This window comes from Terrapene carolina, unplaced genomic scaffold (assembly GCF_002925995.2).
Source record: "Terrapene carolina triunguis isolate 2854851 unplaced genomic scaffold, T_m_triunguis-2.0 Scaffold67, whole genome shotgun sequence".
In the NCBI taxonomy this organism is placed as follows: domain Eukaryota; kingdom Metazoa; phylum Chordata; order Testudines; family Emydidae; genus Terrapene; species Terrapene triunguis.
In genome coordinates this window covers 38,333,862-38,343,080 of record NW_020664418.1, presented here as the reverse complement: position 1 = coordinate 38,343,080, position 9,219 = coordinate 38,333,862, and positions in this window count along the sequence as shown.

Genomic DNA, 9,219 nt, shown 5'->3' with positions numbered 1-9,219 from the left:
GGAGGACAATACCAGGGCAGCTGCTTCTGTCTTTCTCAGTCAATCCTATTTCCAGCCCACCAGAAATATTAGACTCAGAGCATGTGCATAAAGCAAAAGAGTCATGACAACCCAGCCTAGTTGGGAGAAAGGCACTGGGGTAAAGTGTCCCCATGCGCAGAAGGGTAACACAGCTCTCCGTGGATACAGGGAACTCCAGTTCTTGAGGGAGTGGGCACAAGAAAACTCCTGCCTCTCTCTAACACACAGGGAAAGGTACATGCCGCCCCCTTTTCAAGTACCTTGAATCTCTGCTGAGGACACCAGGTGCTGTTAGAGGCACTGGAAAGCTATAAGTAAATAGGAACATTTGGGAAGATGCCTTTTAAATTTGCCTGGGGGAACAGATAGCTCCAGGAATTGGGGATGAGCTACAGACCCAGTCACTGGTTCTATTCCAGCATGGTCTCTATTATTAGCTGGTATTTGTATTGTGGTAGAGGCCACAGCGGAGACCAGATCCCAGTGCTAGGCACTGTGGAAACCCAGAGTAAGAGATGGCCCGTGCCCTGAAGAGGTTTCAGTCTAATTAAAGGCAGGATGAAAACAACAGAGGGGGTGAGAGACGTGAGAGTAGCTGTACATGGGCATAATCTGTTGGTCTCCTGTGGCCAAAGGTCTCTGGCAGCATGCAATGAGTTTGGCCAGTTCTCAGCAGGCTGGTGTCCTCAGCACAACTGACACCGAGCTGAGCAGGGAAGCCATACGCTGCATGGGACCTAGAGGGGCTTGGCGAGGTATGTTGGCCCTGTCCATTCTCCAGGGTGGGCAAGTGGGCAGTTGGTACCTTTGAGATCCACTGGGAAAGAAAAGGCAATCTGGGGGCTCCTGGAGGGGGCAGAGAAATGGGAAATGCTTCACTCAGCAATGGGGACAGAGCTTCCTGAACAGCAGCTGTTGGTGTGGAAGGGTCAGGTCAGGTGCCTCCTGCTGCTGCTTCTGTGGGGGCTTGTTCTTGTGATCCCTCATGCCTTAACCGTTGTCAGCAATCAGACGGTCTGGGGCAGGGGTGGCCACCGTGATGGCTGAGCTGTTAGAGTGAAGTCGAGCCCCTGGGGATTGTTGCCTGTGTGTTGGGGAGGTGGCACGTGCCATGTAGCACATAGTCAGGACAGCTCAGGGACCAGGGCAGCTGCCCCTGTTATCCAGAGATGGACGTCAGAGAACTCCTGGAATTACAATTGGGATCCGGGCCCCATCACTGGTTCAAATCCAGCCACGGTATGAGGGAGGGGCCTGGCAGGTCTTTCCCACCTCCATTCACTCTGGTTCTCTAGCCCAGCTGGCTCCCCAGGATCTCCCCACGCCAGCCCCGTGCTGAGGTCACCATGTCCCAGGCACTGTTCTCAGCAACAAAGCCACTGTGCTGTGAGGCACCATCACCCCCTCACAGTGCGGCTGTGGCTTTCAGAGCATCACTCAGCTCGAAGAAGAGGAGCTGCATTGTCCTGTGAGCGCTGAGGCTGGTACGACAGCAGCGAGACTCAAAACTGTCCTTGAATGTCTGAGGGAGAGGCAAGCCAGGGGGCTGCCTGAAAAGAGGCTGCTGAGGGAAGCCGCAGCTCCCTGCTTCCCTTCCTGTCCTGTCAGTGCCTGGCTGCAGAGTTCCTGAGACGCTGGGAATGGGCTACGCTGAGGCCAGTGCCAGTTGCACCATGTGAGATACTGTGTTGTTTGCGTGCATACAGGGAGGTTAGGACTCGGGAGAGCAGCATTCCAGTCCCTGCTCTGACACAGCCTCACTGTGTGACCCTGGGCAAGTCACTTAGCCTCTCTGTGCCTCAGTTCCCCCTCTGTACACTGGGGGTACCAGCCCTGCCTCACAGGGGCGTGTGAGGGCAAATGAATGAAAGATTAGGAGGGGCTCAGACACTACAGTGATGGGGCCCATACAGGGAGCTGAGCTGTCTGCGTGTGCTCGTGTAGCCGTGCCGGCATGCGTACACATCTCTCTGTGTGTCTCGGAATGCGGCCATGGCTGCCACACTGGCGGCAGCTCCACGGGTGGCATGTTATGGAAAGGAGCTAACTTGCATTTTGCTAATGGCCATGAACTGTCTTAGGGTCGCTGCACCCTTCCCAGCGCAGTGTCTGAGCTCCCCTTACCTTCCGTCTCCGCCAGTCGCCCTGCTGCTGCTGCCTGCCCATTAGCATCATCCCCACTGCAGCTGGTGCTGTTCCTCCCCGCTGGGGAAGCAGATAAGCTGCCTGAAGCTGGACTCCACAGTGGCATCTAGTGGCCGACAGGGGAAACTACAGATCCTGACCACAGATGAGCCAGGTGTGTGAGGGTGAGGCCAAGCTGCGCGGATGCAGACAGGGCTGCGAGATGCCTGGCGCTTGGCGACTCTAGGGCCATGCTCTAGCAGCTAGCAGCCTACTACTGCTACCAGCTCATGGAGGTTCTGCTTTAGCTCAGTTGGTAAGCTCCTGCTGAGGGTCAGGGGTTCAAACCCTGCATTGACCCAGGCAGGGGTTGTTACATGTACACACACATGTCTGCATTGGCATGTGAGGGTGTGCATGTGCCTATGTGCACCTGTGTCTGTACGACTGCATATACAGCTCGCTCTGCATGCAGCCGTACGAGTGAGTCTGTTTAGGCTTATGTGCACCTCAGGACGTCTGTCAGTCTGACTGTTTGCTTGACAAGCAAACGTAAGGATGTGGCTTGTACTTCAAGGAAAATCACTAGGGAGCATCAGGCCCTGACAGATGGAATATTTTTAAAGGGTTAAGCAAAGAAAGAAACGTGAGAATCCTTTTGATGCAACAATGAGCAGAAGAGCCGTCTGGCACAGAAACCCCCGAGTGCAAACGGCTCCACCATTGAACTACCTGGGAAACATGTTGGGAAAGAAAGAAACTGAACTGAGGAACGTGCCTTTCATCTCTCAGGCCCCTCCCGCTCCTCTCAGGCTTCTCCTTCACCCTTTATCGTGACCATCGTCTCCTTTAAGGTGTACTGTAAAGCGATTCGAAGCACTACAGGGGCTCGCTCAGAAGAGCAAATTGCCATGCGAAGCTTTGTAAATGTTTTAAAATATCATTTAAAAGTGTGATTTGCTTAAAGTGCGATTTGTTGTCAGCGGAAGTGGCCTCCTGGATGGACGCAAGGCAGAGCTGAGAGAATGCAGCTCCCATTTGAACGCATGAGGAAGACAGGAGAGTTTCAAAGGGGTTGTAAGATAGTTTCTGTAACAGACCAGACTGCTCTGCATTCAACACACCTAAACAGGCATGATTCCTCTGTCTCTGCTGGAACTCTCCCATGGTGAAGAGTGAATGGCATGATGGCTGCTTATCCATGACACAGTTTGCAAACATTCTGCCTAATGAGAAGGGAACGCATTTTACCAGTGCCAAGGCATTAAGTGGTGTTTAACCAGATAGTAAAGAGATGTGAAATTTTAAGTGCCAGCCTTTTTAAATACAGAGGGTGCCAAAGGAGGAGTAAAATAAGAAATGAAGATGAACTGTGAGGAGTCTCAATTTTATTTAGCACAGTAGTTTATTCCATTTTAAGATTTTTTGGACTTTTTAAATGGCTTCTTCACACCTGGAATTGCTGCTAACCTGGGACAGATCGAGATACAAAAGGAGCACTTAAACATGATAAAGTCATTGCGGAGAAATTAAATGAATTCTTTGCTTCAGTCTTCACAGCTGAGGATGTTAGGGAGATTCCCAAACCTGAGCTGTCCTTTGTAGGTGACAAATCTGAGGAATTGTCACAGATTGAAGTGTCACTAGAAGAGGTTTTGGAATTAATTGATAAACTGAACAGTAACAAGTCACCGGGACCAGATGGCATTCACCCAAGAGTTCTGAAAGAACTCAAATTTGAAATTGCAGAACTACTAACTATGGTTTGTAACCTGTCCTTTAAATCGGCTTCTATACCCAATGACTGGAAGATAGCTAATGTAACGCCAATATTTAAAAGGGGCTCTAGAGGTGATCCCGGCAATTACAGACTGGTAAGTCTAACGTTAGTACCGGGCAAATTAGTTGAAACAATAGTAAAGAATAAAATTGTCAGACACATAGAAGAACGTAACTTGTTGGGCAAAAGTCAACATGGTTTCTGTAAAGGGAAATCATGTCTTACTAATCTATTAGAGTTCTTTGAAGGGGTCAACAAACATGTGGACAAGGGGGATCCACTGAACATAGTATACTTCGATTTCCAGAAAGCCTTTGACAAGGTCCTCACCAAAGGCTCTTACGTAAATTAAGTTGTCGATAAGAGGGAAGATCCTTTGATGGATTGAGAACTGGTTAAAAGACAGGGAACAAAGGGTAGGAATAAATGGTAAATTTTCAGAATGGAGAGGGGTAACTAGTGGTGTTCCCCAAGGGTCAGTCCTAGGACCAATCCTATTCAACATATTCATAAATGATCTGGAGAAAGGGGTAAACAGTGAAGTGACAATGTTTGCAGATGATACTAAACTGCTCAAGATAGTTAAGACCAAAGCAGACTGTGAAGAATTTCAAAAAGATCTCACAAAACTAAGTGATTGGGCAACAAAATGGCAAATGAAATTTTATGTGGATAAATGTAAAGTAATACACATTGGAAAAAATAACCCCAACTATACATACAATGGGGGCTAATTTAGCTACAACTAATCAGGAAAGAGATTTTGGGAGTCATTGTGGATAGTTCTCTGAAGACGTCCACACAGTGTGCAGCGGCAGTCAAAAAAGCAAACAGGATGTTAGGAATCATTAAAAAAGGGATAGAGAATAAGATGGAGAATATCTTATTGCCCTTATATAAATCCATGATACACCCACATCTTGAATACTACATATAGATGTGGTCTCCTCGTCTCAAAAAAGATATACTGGCATTAGAAAAAGTTTAGAAAAGGGCAACTAAAATGATTAGGGGTTTGGAACGGGTCCCATATGAGGAGAGATTAAAGAGACTAGGACTTTTCAGCTTGGAAAAGAGGAGACTAAGGGGGGATATGATAGAGGTATATAAAACCATGAGTGGTGTGGAGAAAGTGAATAAGGAAAAGTTATTTACTTGTTCCCATAATATAAGAACTAGGGGCTACCAAATGAAATTAATGGGCAGCAAGTTTAAAACAAATAAAAGGAAGTTCTTCTTCACGCAGCGCACAGTCAACCTGTGGAACTCCTTGCCTGAGGAGGTTGTGAAGGCTAGGACTATAACAGGGTTTAAAAGAGAACTAGATAAATTCATGGAGGTTAAGTCCATTAATGGCTATTGGCCAGGCTGGGTAAGGAATGGTGTCCCTACCCTCTGTTTGTCAGAGGGTGGAGATTGATGGCAGGAGAGAGATCACTTGATCATTACCTATTAGGTTCATTCCCTCTGGGACACCTGGCATTGGCCACTGTTGGTAGACAGGATACTGGGCTGGATGGACCTTTGGTCTGACCCAGTATGGACATTCTTATGTTCTTATGAGAATAGCCACTGAAGAATCCCAGTTAACAGGGAATTCTACTGGAATTCAAAAGAAAGCAAATGTGCTTAATTTAAACCACCATTCCAGTAATGTTTTTAAAATGTAAAGAGGAAGGTGTTCCCACACCTTTTCGCCTGCGGGATGCTCAGTTAATGCAATACAATGATCATGACGATAATGAAAGGGATCCTTAGTTTAATTCACTGATTAGTTTTTAACTGCTATTGCGACTTTCCCCTTCAGTTCTTCAAGTCACCATTAGACAATTGCTTGACGATGACACCAGCAGCGACACCAGGGAAAGCAAAGACTTCACATCAGTGCACATGACTTGACAATGCAAATGGCTTGAGATAGCCAGTGCATAGGTATATATTATTAAATAGCATTACATGAATTTCCCGTACTTGTGTGATGGGCAGGGAGGGGAGGGGGGATAAGGAAAGAGCTGGAGCAGAGCTGAAATCCTAGATCGCTCCCTACTCTGGGTGTCTCTCACACACTCTTTTTGTGGCTAGTTTTCGGGGGGTGTTTTTAAAAATAAGGTTCCTCCTACATTCAGATCTAGTAAAAGTGGGGACGACTAAACCTCATAAAACTCCTTCCTTCCCTCTTGCCCCTGCTACAATGTCTCAGCTGAGGCCGGAGCACTCTAGCAGGGGCCAAATGTAAAGGTGTTTGGGTAATGGCCAGACCGCTTGCAGTGCCGGAGGGGATGGCTAGCATTCTAAGTAATGAGAGGCGTCAACCCAAAGGTTCCTACTTTGGATAATCCCCCAGGCATCTCCCCGAGACTCCCCCAGCAAGAAGCAAGAAAAAGCAGGTTCCCAGCACCACCAGCTTGAAAGCACCCAGAAAACAGCCGAGGCCTGGAGCTAGACAAGCCAACGTAGAGAGGGATGCAGCAGGTGTCATTGGAGAGGCAGCACCCGCCCGCTGCCTCCCCATTCCAACAGGCTGCATTAGTCCCTCTGACCATGTTGAGGTTCTGCTTTGGCTCACTTCTTACTGTTACCCAACTAGTTCAACTGTCCTCGATTCCTAGGCAGCAGCTCTGACCTTGCCACAGACGCTACAAAAGTCGGTGTGTATGAGTAAGGTCTGTGAGGAATGCAGACAGGCCCTTTCTTATTAACAGACTTGGAGCCCCTTGGGTTTATCTATCTTGGACAGAAAGAACTAGCTACATCCTCACTCTGCTCAGAGCCTCTCGGGGCTCTGTGTGGCGGGGGCTCTCCCTTTCTCGGCTTACTTCTTGCTGTCTCCCATTCTCCGCTTTGTCCTTTTTTCACTGTGAATCCAATCCAGGCTTTCCTTCCCCAAGTGACCCTCCCAGGCCAGGTGTTAACCTTGCAGTGGCTGGAGCCGACCGGAAATAAACGTCGTTGGGCACGTGCAGTTGTAAAGTACAATGCCCCCTACTGGTCCTGGTATGCAGACAGGACAGATGCCCATACCTGGAATTCTGGGGCCAAAGTCCACCTCCCTTAGCTCACACTCCTGCAGATGATGTGGTTTTCACCTCCCTCCAACTCATCAGTACCAGGGGTTTGATCAGCCGTTATTGGCGTCAGCAAGGGAAATGGGACACAAGGGGCTGAAGTTAATTTAGCTTATCATAGAATTAAAATATTATTATGGAATCATAATCATCCTTGTGCTCAGACTTTGGAAGTATTCCCAGCTTCGGAGAAGTTAAAATATTGAATGCTAATATGATGGGACATGTACAGTTTATTGAGTGGGGTCTCCACAGAGGCGGGTTAACCCGAGTCCAGGAGATCAGGCCGAGGAGGGAGAAAACCCTTGTAACATTTTCACTCCACTGGAGAAGCCATGGCCCTGTGCATGGCAACCAGGAGGCACCACCAAAGAAGAGTGGTCAAGTAGGAGGCCTCCTTAGAGTAACACAGAGTGTGCCTCTCTGGAAGGCCGGCCCTGCTATGAGCTGGGGATAAGCTTAGCATCGCCCCAAGAGGCTCAGCTACGGAAGGGGGGAACCCACTGGGCTCAGCTGGGACTGCCAGTGGAGGACCCACCTGGCTTCAAGTCTCAGCTGCAAACATGTGAGTCCAGCCCCTGCACTGGTGGAAGGGGACGGGGGACTCTGCTGATTGGATTCATCCACCCGAGGGTCTAAGTTAGAACGACTTTCCCCAGGATCCCTTGCAAAGGAGACCTCCAGTGAGTGCAGGTTGTGGGGAGCCAGACCATTGTGCTAGGTAGGAGGCAGAGTTTAGTACTCAAGCAGAAGCATCGGGGAGTTTTGCATCTCTCCCGAGAACTGGATGAAGGGTGTGTGGTTATGAGCATGGCCATCAATGAACCACAAAGCCTTTTAGCATCCATTATTTGCAACTGCTGCTGAGCAAACAAATGCAGCCGCACGGGTCACTAACAGGATCATCCCCCGGTGAAGGCCATTCGCGTCAGCCGATACCTCCCAGCAGGAACAAAGAAGAGATGACCCAGAGAGAGCTTGATACAAACCCATCTCCCTCTTTCTTTAATAAGAAACCTAGGCGAATCAGGAAAAGTCAGCTCCGGCTATCCTCCGCGGCACTCTGCACCCATTCTGCATCCATCCCACGTTCAAAAAGGTGCCGTTTGACTGTAGAATAAACACCCAGGACCAATTCCTGCTCCCAGTTACAGTGATGTAAACCCAGACACAGAGGAGAGGGTGAGGAGGACTTAGCAGACTTGCTCTCAGCTTCCTTCCTCCACCATTCACCTAGCTTCAGCCAGGTGAGAGCTCTTCTTTCCAAGTTCAGTGGAATGGGAGACCAGAGAGGGGACCCAAGCCTGGGGTCAGGAGACCTAAAACTGGGACCAGGAGGCCAGAAAATGGGCCCCAGGCCTTGGGTTGGGCGATCCGAGAGAGGCACCAGGGATGGAAGACCAGAGAGAGGCCCTGGGTCTTGGGTCTGGAGAGTGATGGAAGCCCTCCATCCCAGAAAGACCATCAGTGATTGTTTTAGAGTCTAAAAAGAATCGATACCAACTAGCCACAAGACTCAGTCAGTCACCCTTTCAGCCCTGTGCTGAGGATGGTTTCTTCAGTACACTCAGGTCCTGATCCTGCCAGGAGAAGATTCACCTTCTCAATCAGGGCACAAGCGGCGTACAGAGGGAAGCAGTGTTACGAACTCACAAGAACATCCAGCTGGAACCCAGGAGACATGGGTTGTAATCCTGGCTCTACCACTGCTTCAGTGTGTGACCTGGGACACCTGGGCCACCCCGTGCCTCAGTCTCTCCATTTCTACAATGGGAACGTGATACTCACCGAACTTGGTAAAGATCTTCAGACATAAAGGTCTAGGCTGATCTCTCTTAAGGCTCCGTAGAGTGCTTCTCACCTGACAGGCCTCATTCAAGGACCTCTCACGTCAATGGGAGTCTTTCCATTGATTTCTCAATTGGGCCTGGATCAGGCTGTAAGTGCTGATATAAGTGTAAAGTGTGATGGGGACCTAAGCTCCCTCCCCACAGCTGGGCCTCAGTGAAGTTCTCATTGGTTGGTTTGGTAACTCTGCAAAGTCTCTTAAAGCAGTGACATTTACTCTCAGCTGAAGGACCCTGCTTTGCCAGCACGTTCTCTGCCCCGTCCCCAAACTGTGCCGACCTGTTTATCTGCAGGACCCCGCTTTGTCAGCACGCTCCTGGCCCTGGCCCCACACTGTGCCAGCCTGTTTATCTGCAGGACCCCGCTTTGCCAGCACGCTGC